Source organism: Ornithodoros turicata, unplaced genomic scaffold, assembly GCF_037126465.1.
Source record: "Ornithodoros turicata isolate Travis unplaced genomic scaffold, ASM3712646v1 Chromosome11, whole genome shotgun sequence".
NCBI lineage: Eukaryota > Metazoa > Arthropoda > Arachnida > Ixodida > Argasidae > Ornithodoros > Ornithodoros turicata.
The window spans coordinates 422,497-441,044 of record NW_026999295.1 but is presented as its reverse complement, the minus strand read 5'-3'; the positions used below and the strand labels follow the sequence as shown (position 1 = coordinate 441,044).

Genomic DNA, 18,548 nt, shown 5'->3' with positions numbered 1-18,548 from the left:
AGACGCAGGTTTTACCTTGCTACTTCATATGCATTAAGAATCCGAGGTCACCTCGAGAACCCAGCATATCAATGTGTGAAAGATACACATTTCAGACAGCTCTTCTTGAACAGACCTTCAGCTGTGCCTTCTTTTAGCATTAGAATGTCACAAGCAGTCGAACACTATGACTTTCCAGAGTACAACTCTCTGATCCTTGAGACAACTAAAAAAATCCCCCCATGGCAGCCCCCTCCAAAATACAACATGTCCCTTTCCAGATACAACAAACGTGGAACTGCTAGCGCCGTGCTGCAACAGGAATTTGAGGTGCTAAAGGATAGCTTTGGCAGCCACGTACAGTTGTACACTGATGGCTCAAAGACAGTTTCCGGGGTATCGTGTGCTATGGTCACTGGCACAGTTACAAGGTCACATCGTTTGCAAGTCACCATGTCTGCTTTCACAGCGGAAGTGTACGCCATAATTTTAGCCCTCAACTGTATCTTACAAAATCGTATCAAATCATTGGTCATATACACAGATTCTTTGAGTTCCTTACAGACTATCTGTAGCATTCATTGCACAAAAGACCCCATTGTCAATCGTGCAAGGCGCCTAGCAAGCACCATAGCTAACAGGGCTTATCGGTTACTGTTCTGCTGGGTACCCAGCCATGTTGGGATACCCGGAAATGAAAAGGCCGATCGAGCAGCTGCTGAACGACATTATGACTTTCGACATTCCATCAAAAGATCTCAGGCAATGTTTAAAAAGCAGCATTAACAGACACTGGCAAAGCTCTTGGGACCAACAGACAAGCAACAAATTACACACTACAACACCAAAGATAGGCCCTTCTCCATCTGCATCCAATAGACTGCATGAGGTGGTATCTTGTCGGCTCCGCTTGGGACACACATATTTAACACATGGATATCTCTTACGGGAACAAGACCCTCCTGAATGCAGTCACTGTGGGGAATAGCTCTCAATCCTTCATATCCTCGTTGTATGCACAGCATATCAGCGTCTTCGTGAATGTCATTTTGTTTTATTCTATAGAAACTTCTTACCACTCCACCCGGCACTTTTGCTGGGCGATGAAAGTTTCATACCGTTTGAAAAGATCTATATGTTTTTTAGAGATACCGGGTTTTTAAAGGATCTGTGATTTTAATTACTAACCCGACACTCAACACTGTTTTAGTAAATAGACAAATTTTACCCAGATAAAACTTACACTAGTATTTGGCGCATTATGGCCTTAGTAGCTAATGCGCGAGAAAAACCCAAATCAAACAAGTTATCGTGTTTCGTAAACTTTTGTCGTAATGTGTAGTAATTATTCTTGTTACTGCAGTATTACATTCATATAACACGGCTGCATTTGAATTGTGTGAGGTAAAGCATCACAATGGACAGAGTGTGTGACATCACATGCTTTTAATAAACATGTGTCGTGTTGTACGACATGTTCGTCATCCCCTAGAATATCTATGACCGCCTGAGTGATTAGAGATGGCGGCTGCACATCACCTCCTCGCCCTGTAAATAGGATCAGCCTTCACTGTGTTGAAGGTGCAAGTGACACAAATATTCTTCTGAAAGCTGTGAGTGGCCTCACGTTTGTGGACTAATAGCAAAGTAGTGCCTGATTAAACAGATTTTCATTTCCAATGACATTTTTGCTCAGATGAATTTTGCAAGTGGTTCCTGACTGAACATGTGAAAGTTTTAGTTTTTACATCCGTGTGCTCACTGTATGTGCAACTTTCCTTCATTTCTGCTTATTGTTCATTTACTCCTCACAGTTATAAACAACATGTACATAGTAAAGGAGTGTTTCTCACAAACCTGTCTGCGCATTGTCTTGGCGCACAATGGCCCTCGTCGCTAATGCGCCAAAAAAACCTTAATCATCGTCAACCTGTCTGCGCAGACTCCCTCCTGTATGCAGCAAACAGGGTGCAGTGTTTGGCGAGGAGGTTGTCCCATTGTTTTTTCAACTCTGGGACCGTTCTCAGCACAGTGGGGTTGCGTGCGTTCATTGCGTGTGAAATGGCTTCCCACGCTTCTTTTTTGGCCTGCTTCGTCACACAGGCGCTGAACCTGCCGCGAATAGTACCGTGCCCCTGCATTATTTCCTGCAATAATTCCATGCGTTCCTCGTCGCTCCACTGTGCACACCGAGGTCTCTTCGGAATGCTCGCCATGGTGGAGTTTCGAGGAAAGGCGCGGGAATATTATTGTGTCGTCTGCTTACAAAAAGCGCGCGCGTCGCAATACCTGACATATAGCATCCCAGAACTTCACAAGTACACACATTCCCCGAAATACTAAAAACATTTCATTTTTTTTATCGTGTGGGTACTGTACGTTTTGTGGTTTTCGTTAGCAACATCACTCAAAGTGATCGAAACGCGAGGTGCCTGTCACCGGCACTGCCGCCGGAGGTAATTTCTCCATCATCAAGAGATACAACACATACTTTGGGCCACAAGCTTTATTTTATTCCACGAAAGTACGCAACAAGTGATCTAATGCGTTGCTGCAGCTACAATTGTATTACAATTCTTTATTTTGGTTCTACAAACTGTTGTCTGTGCGCCTTAGTTGTCTGTGCGCCATAAAAACCGGAATCATCATCATCATCATCATCATCAAACTGTTACGTGCGACGGCAGAAGCAGACGACATCTCACAATCCGTGGTTGGTCCAAACATGCAGTGACGCACGACTTCCTGGGATGAACTCCCGGAAGTTCTCTTTCTACCAATGAGAGCCCTCCGAAAACTGCTACTGCTCGTAGCCACGATCCACTTTAGAACGCTTGACTTAGGGTGGTCGTCGAAGTGTTCATGCAAGCCACTTAACTGTAACCCTAAACTTAGTGCACTAACGCGTTAGTGCAACACTTGCCAAGTGTTACACTTAGGATTGTTTCGTGCAAGCGGGCCCTGGAAGTGACAAGAGATGACAACTTTCTTGCAGAGGTGGTTGGAAAGTTGGAGCATTTTTATTTAATGTACCTCTTGCCAGAGCTTAGCCAACAATAGTTGTTTGAAAGGTATTAACCTTTTATCTCAAAAGACAACTTGACATTGAAGTAACTAGGAAAAGGGTGCACAAACAAACAAGCTACACTGAGCAAAAAACAGTAAGCTGCATGTACACCTTTGCCTTACCCAAAAATTATTCATAGTTAATCATCCATAATATAGAGTCTGAACTGGTAGGTGCACTAAGGGGATAAGTGGACTTTTTAGTAGTTTGTGTTGCTATGACATCTATGTACCAGTACGTACATGCCAAAGAAAAATAGGAATGATTGCAGTTTATTGACCCACCACAGGAGGGTAAGAAATGGAAAATGCATGCATCAATGGGATGGACAGCCAGATCAAGCCCCTCTTCTACGCATATATACAAATGGTGTAGCTTAAATTTTGCTACGAAGAGGTCAGCTTAAACTCTAAAAACGCGTTCTTCCTACCTCACGTGACCGTGTCAGACTGTGCCAATAAATCGTATTGTGCTGCTCATCTTAGAACAGCACTTGCCTGATCACACACAATGAGCCTGATCATGGCTGCTCCACTACACACAGGTCATTTCATCCTACTACCAAGGGCTGATTCGTTAGAACGTTTTTTCCTCTTTTTTCTGCACCGAAACTCTGTGCATGCAGTGTTATATTAGAAAAGGGGGTATAAGTTATGTTCCCGGATTTTGTTCAGTTGCTGGAAAATCATACACCCCAAAATGTTGTTACAGACATGTCACACATTTTGCATTTGCATTATTCCAGAAAACTCAGCTGCAGTTTCTGTACCAAAGTATTCATTTGAAGTTTTTTCAGTTTGGAATATCTCAACTTATCCCCTTGTTGCATCTCCGGGTTCAATAGCTGAACAATGTTTGTTTCGTCCACAGAAAACAATGTCCGTAATGAAGTCATACATATTAACGAGGCATGGCTGTGATACAGATGGGTAGTGGGAGATGTCAAATTTGGCACAGCCCGTTGCAGTACTCTATCCAGAGTGGAGTGGAAATCCTTGAGTGTGGGTTTAGGTTCCACTCTCTAGAATCTTTCAGATTGCTGATTTTTTTTTTCTTTTTTGATGGTTTAGCTGTACAAAAGTGCCTATGATTTGATGATTGGAGTTTGCATATTCACAATTGCAGAACATACCTTCATTACCTTACTCATATGTGGAATCAGTGACAGTGGTACACAGTTTGTTAGCACATTATACAGCTTTAGCCTTTGAATTACGCACTCCACGTGCATCCTTACTTGGGCTATTATCAGTGTGCTGCTCATGTCTTCCTCAGAAAGTTGGCTGCGCCAGTATTAAATGGTGGCATTACAAGAATGGCGCCCTGTTCTTCCATGGTTGTTTTAATTGCTGGAAATCCTTTATCACTCATGATGACATGACTGGGAAGAACATGTGACAAGAATCCAGAGTACCTTGTAATAAGAGAATCAGAGTGCCTTCCCCCATATGTGTCTGAAATGAAAGCAATCATGCCATTTGGAATGATGCCGACGAGCCATTTGAGAGTATATCCCCCCTTGTAGTGAGAGTACAAGTAATGCTGTTGCTCTGGGTCTGTCGGCATCTCAGTCCTGACCTCCGTGCAATCTATAATAAATGTGCAGTCTGGATAATGTGTGGTGAAGCATTTAGGCATGGTGTCCTTAATAGTAATCCGAGGAGGCACAACGTTCCACTTCTCTAACTTAACACTGAGGTGGTCCAATGTCACATGAAAAATGTGTGCAGCTGTGGACTTCGTGACCCCGAAGAGCGCCCCAAGAGCAGTCAAGCTAACCCCTAATTTTAACTTCATTAAGAAAAGGACAAGCTTGTCCTCTCTGGTTACATCAATCTAGAGAAGGCATACAATACAGCATGGCGATATGGTATCCTTCGAGACTTGCATGCGCTTGGTATACGTGGCAGAATGTTCCAATGTATTACCAATTTCCTACAGGGGAGATCTTTCAGGGTACAAGTTGGGACAACACTATCTCGTCCATTCATCCAGGAAAATGGTGTCCCGCAGGGGTCCGTACTTAGCGTGACCCTTTTCATCGTAAAAATGAACTCTATAGCAAGTGTTATCCCTACATCAATCAAGTATTCATTGTACGTCGACGATATTCAGATTTCTTATTGCTCCTCTAACTTATCGGTGTGCGAACGTCAGCTACAGCTAACAATAAATAAGCTGGTTAGATGGTCTCAGGAAAATGGCTTCAAATTCTCTCCCGACAAGACAGTTTGTGTTCGTTTCTCGAAGGTTCGGGGAATGTTCCCAGAGCCCACCCTTTCTATGTGCAACCAAAGTATAAGCGTGAAACCTGAACACAAATTCCTCGGTCTCATTTTCGACGAAAAACTGTCTTTCTCAGCCCACCTGAAAACTCTCAAGAAAAAATGCAGTAAGTCTTTGAACATTTTAAAGGTACTCTCACACCGATCATGGGGCGCAGATCGCGATACATTACACCGGATTTATGTCTCCACTGTCCTTTCAAAACTTGATTACGGTTGTGTGGTGTATGGGTCAGCACGACCTTCTACTCTGAAAATGTTGGACCCTGTACATCACCTGGGACTGCGCCTGGTCCTTGGAGCGTTCCGGACCTCGCCAGTCGAGAGCCTTTATGTAGAAGCCAATGAATGGTCTCTCGAAAGACGGCGGTTCTACCTGAGTACGTCGTATGCATTAAGGATTAGAGGCTACCCACAGAACCCGGCGATCCCTGCTATAAAAGACACACAATATAAACAGCTCTTTTTGAACAGACCTTCAGCGGTATTGCCATTTAGTATGCGCATGTCGCAGGAAATTGAGCACTATGGCTTTTCAGAATATAACTCAATGATCCTTGAGTGCAGCAAAAAAATCTCACCATGGCAACCTTATCCAAAATGTGATAAATCACTGACCAGATTCGACAAACGTGATACGCCAAGCATTGTATTGAAACAGGAATTTGAGCACCTAAAGGAAACCTTTGGCAGCCATATTGAATTCTACACTGATGGATCAAAAACAAATACCAGGGTTTCATGTGCTATGGTTACTGGAATAGTTACACGTTCACACCGTCTAAAGAGCACCATGTCTATTTTTACTGCTGAAGTGTATGGAATAATTTTAGCCCTCAACTACATCCTACAAAATCACATAAGATCATCAGTAATATACACAGATTCTCTCAGTTCTCTGCAGGCTATTTGTAACATACACCCCACTGAAAACCTGGTAGTTGCTCGTGCAAGGAGCCTGGCAAGCACTATAGCTAATAGGGCCTATCAGCTACTCTTCTGCTGGGTACCCAGTCATGTTGGGATACCTGGCAATGAGCGAGCTGATCATGCTGCTACGGCTGCGCTAACTAGTGACATAACCCCTTTCGAAATTCCATATCAAGACCTCAAACTATGTCTAAAAAGATGCATCAATAACGACTGGCAGACATCTTGGGACCGGCAAACCAATAATAAATTACACAGTATCAAGCCCTATGTAGGCTCTAGTTCACCTGGTATGTCCAGTCGACTATATGAAGTGCTATCCTCTCGCCTTCGTTTGGGACACACATACTTGACGCATGGGTATCTTCTACGAGGAGAAGACCCACCGGAGTGCAACCACTGTGGGGAACAGCTTTCGATCATTCACATCCTGATCACGTGTCTAGTGTACCAACATCTTCGTCAACATCATTTTGCTCCCTTTTATAGAACCTTCTTGCCCCTCCACCCAATGCTTCTGCTGGGTGATGACAGCTTTGTTCCTTTTGAGAACATGTATAGGTTTTTTAAAGATACTGGGTTTTTAACGCATCTGTGATTTTAAATACTAATGCACAGTTACTCATTTTAGTCCTACACATGTACCTTTTAACTAACTAGTCTTCTGTGGTATTTGGCGCATTATGGCCGTTGTAGCTGATGCGCCAATAAAACCCGAATCAAACAAAATCTGGTTACATCAGATGACCTATAGCGCTGGCTGGGTAGGAGGGTGAGCAGCAGTAAAAAGATAGCCATGCTGACTCCACAAAGGTCGTGGAGCGCCTGCTCCGATGTCTTGAGTGTGGCAAAGCCTTGGAAGCCGCATTCTCGCCGCCAGGATGTAGACTTTCAAGGTTCCTAAATGTATAGTTTGATTGACAATCTGAATAAGTTCACAAGCAATTCACTCAGGCATCAGGCATCTGAGTACCAAAAGCTACGCAAACCCCTGCATTTCCTCTGTACATTGTTTTCCAAGTGCAATCACTACATTGCACATGTCGCGTACACTGTGACCAAGTAAGTTAGGTTACACACATTCAGGGGCAGATCCACGGAGGGTAGTTTGGGATGTCCTGACCTCCTCAATTGCTTCACTTTATCTTCACATTGTGTTTGATTTTGCTAGATCATATATCTACATTGCTGGCAAGGGATATGGACCCCATCCCAGAAAAATACTGGATTGCCCCGGCACATGAGTGATTTTTGCCTTAAGATTGATGCAATGATGGCACCAAGAGAGTACAGTACCTGACAAGGCTCATCGGCATGGCTAACTTGGGTACACCCATTAAAACTGTCCATGGCTGACAAAAGCAGTTTTAGGCTGCCAGTGCTTGTCGGCCCATCTGTCCGCGTTCCCTGTACCACATGCAAACAGTGCTTTAATAATAGCTAACACAAGCTTGGCACACGAGGTAGCAAAGACCATGTGAAACATTGCTGAAAAGAAAAAGTTTCAGAATGTTTGGTACCATGTCTGTGTAAGACACGAATGCTGATGCCTGTGATGCCACATCAGCAAGTAAGCTTGGATCATTTAACAGTTTTTAGAGCATCTATTTTATGACGTGCTAAACAGTATTTTTATTAATCCATCCATACTCATTAATTCACCTTGAGCTCACATTAGTCATTGATTTGGCGCTTTTTGGCCTTAGTTGCCCTCGCGCCACTAAACTTCCAACTACACACACACACACACATCAGCAAGTATCTCCAGGCCACCCTCAGTTACAGTTGGTATTCCTTGAGCACCAGTCCACTCTGGTCCGTCCACATCTAAATCCACCACCTCGCAGACATCCACACACTCTGGAGGGCCCTCGTCAACACGGGGCTCCACTTCGACCGACGTGCTTTCTGCTGTGCTGGCTCTCTCCTCAGCACGCCTCTTCCACCTGTGTGTTAACCAAGGCAGATAATTCAAATAATGTGATGATAGAAATACAGCACAGAAGATATGTGTGTTTTCGTCATTTCTGCTCACAAGGCGGTGATAGAGAAAAATCAATAAAATTTATGTACCTCCTGTGTCACTGACCGTCAACATTTTGCTTTCTGTACACGGGTCGGAAGATTGTTGGTACATATGACTGGTATGTCTCTACGTTGCTCACGACGTTGCTCACGACGTTGCCGACGAAATGGCGACTACAGATGAGTGACCTTGGCTGTGGCTGCCATGGAGTTCCGTCCACACTAAACAGTTATTTGTGTGCTAGAGTGGTCTGATATTGCAGGGGTGCCTAAACATCTGATGACTTACTTTTGTCGGCGTACACCAGTTATCCATGCATGCCGCCATTTCTTTTCGTACCACCTTCCGGGGAAACGGTGAAAGACTACTGGGGGAGACGCACCCGTCGTGTTATGTGTACTGTTATGACAGTTAACTACATAGCAGTATGCACGCCCAGACTTCTTCTTGCTCCAGTCCCCACAAGAGGTTATGAAAAGGGTCTCTTTCAAAAGCCTTCTGTGAGGGTCCACTTTGGATGCCTTTACAATTGTTTCATCCCATAGAGGGAAGCAATCTGAGCATTCTTCCAAATGTTTGGCAATATCAGAGTTTGAAGCTTTATTTTTTACTTTTAATGGATGCTCTCTCAAGCGATCATTTAAGCAACGTTTTGTCTGGCCAGTATAACAGAAAATAGAGCTTCAAACTCTGAAATTGCCAAACATTTGGAAGCATTTCGTAGGTTGCGTCCTCGGTTCTGACAAGCCAGCCGCAATCTACTGCTTTGATGCGGTCACTTTCAACGTTGCGTCCCCTTTAATGTGCTTGAAAAGTATGTGTCTGCTCTTTTGTTATCTTTCCTTTTGTAGCTTTACGTAGCTGATCAAAATTCTTCGAGGATGACACTGCCAGAAGAGTGTGTACCAACTTGTCCAACCTCCTGTTTACTCTGCCATCAAGGAAAAAGTACTTCAGCACACGGTGAAATGACTCCACCTTCATATTTGTGTTCACATCAGACCCTGTACGGAAGGCATGTGCCCATTCTTCTGACCTCTTAGAGTAAGTTGCTCCAAAGTAGTCAGCAAACTTTTTAGTTCTCTTGACTTCCTTGAGGTCAGTGAGGAACTTTTGCATGAGCTTGTTGTGCATTTGTAGATCAGGCCTATTGTGCAAAGCAAGCAGTTGCTTTTCCACACCCTCTTTATATTTCTTTTCCACGCAGCTAAGCTTTGTGTTCCAGGCTCTTTTGACGTGCCATTCACATAACAGCTTGTGGGGTTTGGGGCTGTCAATAAACGTTTCGATCCAGGCCTTCTAAAAGTGTCCTGCATCATCAGACATGAAAAACTTTGGGGATAGATTCCCCAGATTGTTCTTAACAGCTTTATAAAAGTTGAGCAGGATTTGACGCTTCCTATCAAGTTCAAGACTGCTGGAGCCGGATCGGTTGCAGTGCTAATTTATGGTCCTGTAAGCTCTATCTGTGCAAGACTTGACTCGCGAGAATTTTGACTTTTTGGAAACTGATATCTTGTCTAGCCAATCCTTGAATTGGGCCATTGAGTCAAAGTGTTTATCTACCATCTCCATGGAGATTGCATGTACTTGAGACAGGTGACTTCTCAAAGAATCTTTCCTGTTGGTAGTGAAAGAACAGGCTCCTTCAGCACACTTCAGTTCGTTAGTACTATGGCATGGTTGAGAAGCAAGCTTGTGAACTGTCTTTCTGTGCCTTGCCAGGTTCGACTTGCTTGCGAAAGATTTGCCACAACACGGGCAACAAAGTGTTTCTTGCACCGGTTGCATTGTGCACACTTAGGTTTGCACACTTATCAAGCCTTTCTGCCTTTCTTATCAAGCCACACTTTCTGCCTCACTTGCTTGGGTGAGCAATGTACACGCCACTTCTGGTCGGTCCGAAGTTGAAACATGAAACTTCGCATTTGGCGCGCACGAAACCGAAACTGATGCTCAATGATCGAATGCGCGAAGAAATTTATGTTTGTGGAATTGTTGAAGCAACTCATGCCAACATTGCTGGCTTTGTTGCAATTACGTTTTTATTAGGTAGAGTGGGCAATAAAAGACTGTGAAAATTAGAACTTCCCAACTGCGTAGAGGCGGACAGTGACATTCGGATCGTGTTTCCGTTTCCATCTCAATCCCATAGACCGGTTGAAATGATTCGGCTGCTCTGAATGCTTCCCAAGTTTTCCAAAGTGTTAAGTTGTTGATCGTTTTCTCTGGGATTGTAGTTTGGGAGGCTTATGTCCCATCGTGTTTTGCTGTAACGAACGACTGACAATGACAAACAAATGTTGTGGCAATGTGTGTCCAAGTCGTGTGTACGTTATGCAGTCGGTTGTATCGCACAGGTTGAAGAGCTCAGTAGTTACTCATTACACAACGTTTGGGAGTTTTGTGTATCAGATCTTTCGCTATATTTCGCTACAGTGGTACAAATTCAAGAACGGTGCCTCTATCCTCTATTACGATGTGCACTTCACGAATACGTAGATTTTTCTCTGTTATCGCAATTACTTCTGTCATTGTTGAATGAGAAGTGTATATCAGTCTCAGATGAGATTGAAACTATGGCTAAACAAAAAATGGTTTAATGCATGGTCCTTGATATATCGCCTTCCATACCGAGACTGCGGGAGGTGGCACTGGGTTGTCCTGTAGACTTTCCAGACGAATATGTTGGCACAGCTTCACCTGAAGTCTGCCCAGGGCATATACTAGCCCCCCCCCCCCCCCCTTCTTCATCTGTCATCTCTGTGTATGCCGCTAATAGCCATGGTTGCTTCATGGCGCTAACACAGAATTAAAAAAAAAAGGGAAACTGCCACAACCAGTACCATTGTGATAAAACCTGCAGTGTAATGAAGTTTGATGCCATGACAGTGAAAATGACATGTTATCACAGCTATGACAGCAAATAAACTTGCCCTACCACTAGTAAACTACTGACAACTACTTCAGGTATATTTTGAAATACATTTCTGCAGTTCATTCCTGCTCACTAACTTACAAACTGCAAAAACAAAATTCTATGCATGACAGCAACATAACCAGAAAAATATTTCAAGTGTTGTTGTACAGGTACTTCACATGGAGAGAGTTTTACTCTGTGCTCTTCTCCCAGATGCACTACCAAGGGTATGATTTCTTGGGAGGTTTGAATTCCCGCACCTACACACTTCTGGCTACGCCACTGCTGCACGACGAGTGCCTATATTAACTCCTTTCTCAGTCATTGCAATTACCAAATGCTGTACAGCACACTAACAAACTTGACAGCAAGGTGTTGCTTGTAATACGCTTTTCTAAACCCGGCGTCGGGAACATGGCGCCCCCACCGCCCGGCAGCAGCCGCAGTAGCCCCCTCCTGCACTGACGGTTGGGTCGCCGCAGGAGGGAGACCCCCACGTATAGCTGTGCGTGGCTTTCCCGTGTCTGGGGAAACGGGGATCCTGGCGGTTGAGTGGACTCGGAGGTTGGTTTGGACCCTTCGGGGCCCCTCCGGGAAAACAACACACCGCTTTGGCCCCTGCTTCCCATAGTCGGGTGGTCCTGGAAGGCCCGGCCAGGATTATTCAGCTAGTCGCCATCTCCCTTTTCATCACTTTCTCTTCCTTGGTCTCCTTCTTTCTCTCCTTTTCCCCTTTTCACCTTCTTTGGCGGCAAGGGTCAACCTTGGGCAGTCTTTCACTCTCCAGAAGCTGCACTTGGGTATAGTGTAGGCGTACCTGCTACTGCGTCAAACGCGGTCCCCTGGTTGGGCTCCGTGGTGGGCGGCAGGACCCTTGCATCGAATTGTATTGTCACCTTTATGGCTTCCTCTTCCTTAAAACCCCGAGATCGGAATCGGAAACGGTTCCGCACCGAGTACCAGCAAATTGATCTAAATACCTCAACACCCGAACCATGGTTTGCAAAGTTTCTGGTTGTCCACTCTAATGATGACACAAAACCACTGTCAAAGGTATCTCCTTTTGTAATAGCGAAATCACTTGAACAGCTGATAGGTAAAGAATACAATGCCAGGAAACTGGGCTCTGGAGATATCCAGGTCCACGTTGAAAAGCGAGAGCAAAGCAGTGCGCTTCTTTCACTGACAAACATCAATGGGATATCTGTCACAGTAAGTTCACACCGGAGTCTCAACATTGTTAAAGGAGTAATTTCTGAGAGCGACCTTCTTGACTGTTCGGAATCGGAACTCCAAGAAGGCCTACAACAGCACGGTGTGGTAGCTGTAAAGCGAATAGTCATGCGTAGGGATGGGAAAGAAATCCCAACAAAGCACATAATCCTTTCTTTCAAGCTCCACAAGCTGCCAGACACAATCAAGGCCGGTTACCTCAGTTGCAATGTGAGGGCTTACATCCCAAATCCGAGTCGCTGTTACAAGTGCCAGCGGTTTGGCCACGGTTCTCAGGTATGCCGTGGGCAGCCCGTCTGTGCTAAGTGCTCCGGCAAAGACCATTCGTCAGAGTCGTGCAGCAATGATTTTCAGTGTGCCAATTGCAAGGGTAACCACCCTGTTTACTCCAGATCATGTCCTTGTTGGAAGGAGGAGAAACAGATCCTCAAGCTGAAAACTGAGCAAAATATTACATACAGTGCAGCAAAGGCACAATTGGTGTTCCAGAAGAAAGGAACCTTCTCTGATGTGGTGCGCAGGGGAGTGGCACCACTCAGAGTATCGGTGGAGACCCAGACCTCTGGGGCTCCCCTCCACACTCCCCAACACAAAGAGAGGGACACTGAGGGTTCTCCTCCAGTGGCCTCTCAGACGAACAGCCAGGGAGATGCAATATTAACCTCAGAGGAGGTTGTTGCATCCCCTTCCGTTTGGGACGGGATTGCCATGGGCCTGTCCCAAAACACGAGTCAGAGCATGGATCTCGATGACGACGACTGCTGCTCTCAGAAGTCGTCTTCGAGTCTACCAAGTCTTTCCATGGGCAAGGAACAGAGAGGGAAAAAAGCTGGCCGAGGACGAGGAGGAAAAGCCAAGGAACAACAACAAAGGGTTCCTCCACCGAGAATACAAGCTCCTTAAGCCCTCCGCATTCATGGACAGTTGTTCCACAAGGTCTTTATGCCTTAGAGTAGTCGTTCAGTCCATATTCTTTTTCCTCTTCTGTGCATTTCTTATGGGTTCCCAGAGCATTATTCAGTGGAACTGCCGGGGTTTGCTGAAAAATCTTGATGATGTCCATGATTTGGCAGACAAACATCATGCTGTCTGTTTCTGTCTCCAAGAAACAAATTTGATTCCAGACACCCCTTTCCACCTCCGACGGTGGAACGTTTACCGTAAGGACCGAACAGACACGGCACGTGCTTCCGGAGGTGTGGCCATTCTCACGGCCAGAACACTTCCCACGAGAGACGTTCTACTTTCCACAAATCTTGAGGCCATTGCTGTACAGATCTGCACTGACCGTGTAGTGACGGTATGCTCTTTATACCTACCGCCATCAGTCAGGGTCGAACAGAGACAGCTTGAGGATCTTATTAATCAGCTCCCGTCGCCTTTTCTACTACTGGGAGATTTCAATGCGCATCATTTGCTCTGGGGTTGTTCCAGAGTTGACACCCGAGGCAAAATGTTTGAAAAATTATTAGCATCCTTGCCAATCTGCCTGCTCAATGCAGGAAACGCTACTCATGTTAATGCCGCTTCGCAGTCCTTTTCAGCCATAGATATTTCGCTGTGCAGTCCATCTGTATTTCAGGACATTTCATGGACAGTGGACGAAAACCCCTATGGTAGCGATCACTTCCCTGTCCTTTTAGAGATCAATCGACCATCAGGTGCTATTAGAACCCGCCCACCTCGTTGGAAGATACAGTTAGCAGACTGGAACCTTTTTAAACAAGAAGCCACACTTTCTATAGAGTCCCTCCTTGGGCTGAACATTAATGACGCAAATAACTATGTAACAGACACTCTAGTAAATGCAGCAACCAAGTCCATTCCACAGTCATCAGGTCAACTGCCCAGGCGTTGCAAGCCTTGGTGGTCAGAGGACTGTGGAAATACACGAAAAGAGCAGAACCGTGCTTGGGGCAAGTTCCGGCGGTATCCAACCCCAGCAAATCTACTGGCGTTTAAGAGAGCTCGAGCAAAAGCGAGGTGGACACGCCGACAAGCAAAGAGTGAATCGTGGAAGGGTTTTGTCTCCTCCTTGAATAGCAATACCCCAACTAAGGTTGTGTGGGATCGATTAAAGAAAATAAAGGGCAGTTACACAAGCTTCTCTATTCCTCTCTTGGAGAGGAATGGTACGGTGTGCCAAACTTTAGAAGAACAAGCAGATGTGTTGGGAGAACACTTCCAGAGTGTTTCTTCCTCCTCTCACTACACTAGGGATTTCTTAAAAGTCAAAGATGATGCTGAGAAATTCAAAATTACATATGGCACCAATGACAGACATGCTTTTAATAAACCATTTTGTTTGATGGAGCTGCTGCGTGCTCTGTCGTCTCCAAAACAAACAGCACCAGGGCCAGATCGAATCACGTACAGTATGTTGCAGCACTTATCAAAAGCATCACTAGAAGGTCTTCTGCACTTTTTCAATTCAGTTTGGAATCAGGGTGAAGTCCCATCTCGTTGGAAAGTGGCGACAGTCGTTCCACTTTTGAAGCCAGGGAAAGATCCTTCCAACGCATGTAGCTACAGGCCTATAGCCCTTACAAGCTGTTTAGGCAAAACCTTCGAGCGCATGGTTAACTACCGCCTGATGTACTTCCTCGAAGAAAATGGATGTCTCGACAGGTATCAGTGCGGATTTAGACCCGCCCACTCAACCACTGATCATCTGCTGCGGCTGGAAACTGTCATCAGGGAAGCGTTTGTCAGAAAACAGCATTGTATTTCCATATTTTTCGATATTCAAAAAGCGTACGATACAGCATGGCGATATGGTATCGTTCGCGACTTGTACAATTTCGGTGTACGCGGCCGTATGCTCCGCTGCATCGCAAATTTTCTACAGGACAGAACTTTTAGGGTCCAGTTGGGCACTTCACTCTCACGTTCTTTTATTCAGGAGAACGGTGTCCCACAGGGTTCCGTTCTGAGTGTCACACTCTTCATAGTCAAAATGAACTCTATTGTGCACGCTATTCCGCCATCCGTCATGTACTCACTATACGTTGACGATGTTCAGATATCTTGTTCGTCTACAAGCATTTCAAGATGTGAGAGACAACTCCAGCTCTGTGTGAACAAATTAGCAAAATGGTCATCTGAGAATGGATTTAATTTCTCACCTGAGAAAACTGTTTGCGTACCCTTCTCAAGAGTAAGGGGTATGTTTCCTGAGCCAGAACTTAAAATGAATGGCCAAGATATTACGGTCAAATCTGAGCATAAATTCCTGGGTATACTTTTTGACCGCAAGCTCACTTTCAACCCTCACATAAGGAACCTAAAAAGTAAATGTGGGAAATCGCTGAACATTCTCAAAATCTTGTCACATAGATCCTGGGGTGCAGACCGTGAGGTTCTGCGTCGCATCTACACATCTTGCATCCGTTCCAAGCTTGACTATGGATATGTCGTGTACGGCTCTGCACGAAAGTCCGTCTTGAGAGCTCTAGACCCTGTCCACCACCAGGGACTGCGACTGGTCTTGGGAGCGTTTCGCACATCGCCGGTCGAGAGTCTCTATGTGGAGTGCAACGAGTGGTCATTAGAAAGGCGGAGATTTTACCTTGCCTCCACATATGCACTAAAAGTACGAAGTTATCCACAGCACCCAGCTTTCTCTTGTGTTACTCAGACACGCTGCAAACAGTTATTTCTTAACAAACCGTCATGTACACCTCCTTTCAGCTTGCGAATCCTGCAGGAAATTGAAACACACGGTTTTTCAGAGTACGATTCTACGCCTGTAGGAACTAGTGGGATGATTGCTCCGTGGCAACCACCGCCCAAACACAATACATCTTTATTGCAGTACAAGAAACACGAAACTCCCACAGCCGTACTCCTGCAAGAGTTTCTGTCTATAGAAGAAGGTTTTGGGGACCATGTCGCATTTTACACAGATGGTTCCAGAACGGACACCGGTGTCTCATGTGCAATGGTTACAGAAACATCTTGTAGATCGCATCGATTGCCAAACACAACTTCCATTTTTACAGCAGAAGTGTATGGCGTAATCTTGGCACTAAATCATATACTACGAGTTTCCATCAGGTCATCAGTTGTGTATACTGATTCACTTAGTTGCCTGCAGGCTATATGTAGCCTGCAACCACCAAAAAACCTCCTTGTTCTGCGAGCAAAACACCTGTCTAGCCGCATAATAAACACAGGTCTTTCCTTGACACTTTGCTGGGTGCCCAGCCACGTCGGGATACCCGGTAACGAGTTCGCGGACACAGCGGCTACCAACGCACTCTCAGGTGACATAACCCCCTTTGACGTACCAGCACAGGATCTGAGGTCTGCCTTGCGTAGAGCAATTAACTTAAAATGGCAACATGACTGGGACACACAGACAAATAATAAATTACATTTGATCAAGTGCAATGTAGGTAAGCCTGCAGGAGTTTTCAAAGAGAGGCTTTATGAAGTAGTCATGTCTCGTCTGCGTATCGGCCACACATTTCTCACACATGGATTTTTAATTCTCCAGAGGGACCCACCTCAGTGTGTGCACTGTGCTGAGCAGTTGTCTATTCTTCACATTCTCATCAGCTGCCCTCTCCAGGAACATCATCGCCAAATTCATTTTTCTGAGTTCTACCAGTATAGAATTCCTCTTCACCCAGCCCTTTTGCTGGGCGATGAGCCGCTTGTAAGTTTTAGCAGAGTTTACAAGTTTTTTAGGGACACTGGATACCTAAGAGATATCTGAATTCACATATATTTTTTATGTTTATATCAGTTTTAAATTCATCGTTATCTTTTAACTGGTAAAGAGATCATATATCACAGTATTGGCGCATTATAGCCTTAGTTGCTCATGCGCCATAAAAACCCGAATCATCATCATCATCATCAGCTTTTCTAAAATCATTAGTCAGCAGTTCAGCTTCAGCACAGTGTTTGTCTTCTGCCCTGTTAGTCCTCACTGCAGTGCTAGTTTACTACGATGGTGTACCATTATTATGTTTGAGGGTGGATCATGTGCCACACCGTTAGACAAGGGTCGTTCAAGGTTGACTGAGACTTTTATTTCCAGACATTGAAGGGAAAGCACCAAACTACATCAGCTTTTGAAGGTATACCTAATGTACGTCCATTTCTATCAGTGTGCAGGCTCCCTGATGCATTTCGGGTAAAAAGAGCTGAACCGCCCTGCAGGGCATCTTCACAGAGTGCTTCACTGGTCTTGGACTCTCCTGCTTCTTTCAACAACTGATAGTCACCTGTGACTAAGGCTGAATGATAAGGTGTTTTCCCCAGTCTCAGGGTTTCTTATGAAGATCAATTACCACCAGCTCGGCTGCTTTCTCGCCGCTCTTTACAATAAGGTGTATAAGCTTTAAACTTTCAGCAGACTTCAGCCAAAGTTACTATGTCATATTGGCAGTGTGGGAACGGGCACTGTGATGGAAAAAAGTAATTTTTCTGGGAAACATCTCTGACCTTTATTGCAGGAAGTGCGTACAGGCTTACCTTCATCAGTCTGCAGTAATGCTGGACATTAATCAGAACTCTCTCTTACAAAAATCTCCGCAGGGGGCATCAGCTTACGCTGATGTTTGGTGAGTGGCGCCACCACGGACCCCAGCCCCCAGTCCCAAGGTGTTAACCGTACCGTGCCGAGGGGATGCAAGGTGAAGGGTCAGAAACCTTGAACAGTGGCGGTCGGGGTCTTGGTCAAGCCCCGGCCGATGGGTTTTCCTTAAAACTCCGGGACCTTCTCACGCGTATGGACGTGAAACGTGAGCGACTCGTAGGAGCGTCCATTTCTTAAAACCGTACATGGTAAAAAATTCTTCCTCCTCTACGATCGGGGGCGGCAAACGTCCCCGGACCGAAGTATTCGAAACAATGTCTACGAACTTTACAGCAAAGTACGTCGTTCTTTCAGCGACAGGAAATGACAAAGAAAAGGTAGTCCCGTTGGGTAAAATGTCGCCGTTCTTCATTGAGAAGGCGGTGGCATCTCTGTCTAAGCATATACCTGAGATCAAGCGCATGCGATCAGGCGACTTGTTAATAAAGTGCACATCTGAAGCAGACTGTGAGACCATTCTGAACACACATGAAATGTTGGGAAAAAGAATATCAGCTTCC

General features: G+C 45.1%; 1 long non-coding RNA gene and 2 pseudogenes across 1 annotated transcript in view; 1 reads left to right on the top strand and 2 right to left on the bottom strand.

The window, feature by feature from the left end:
- LOC135371481 (uncharacterized) overlaps positions 1-18,339 on the top strand; it is a 101,376-nt gene extending 83,037 nt beyond the window's left edge. Inside the window, exon 4 of the long non-coding RNA XR_010415625.1 lies at positions 17,558-18,339. This is a non-coding gene — a long non-coding RNA (uncharacterized LOC135371481). The remainder of the gene's footprint in view (positions 1-17,557) is intronic.
- LOC135371431 (uncharacterized) lies at positions 2,960-5,825 on the bottom strand (annotated as a pseudogene).
- On the bottom strand, positions 7,994-10,078 carry LOC135371407 (uncharacterized; annotated as a pseudogene).
- Positions 18,340-18,548: the final 209 nt, after the last annotated feature.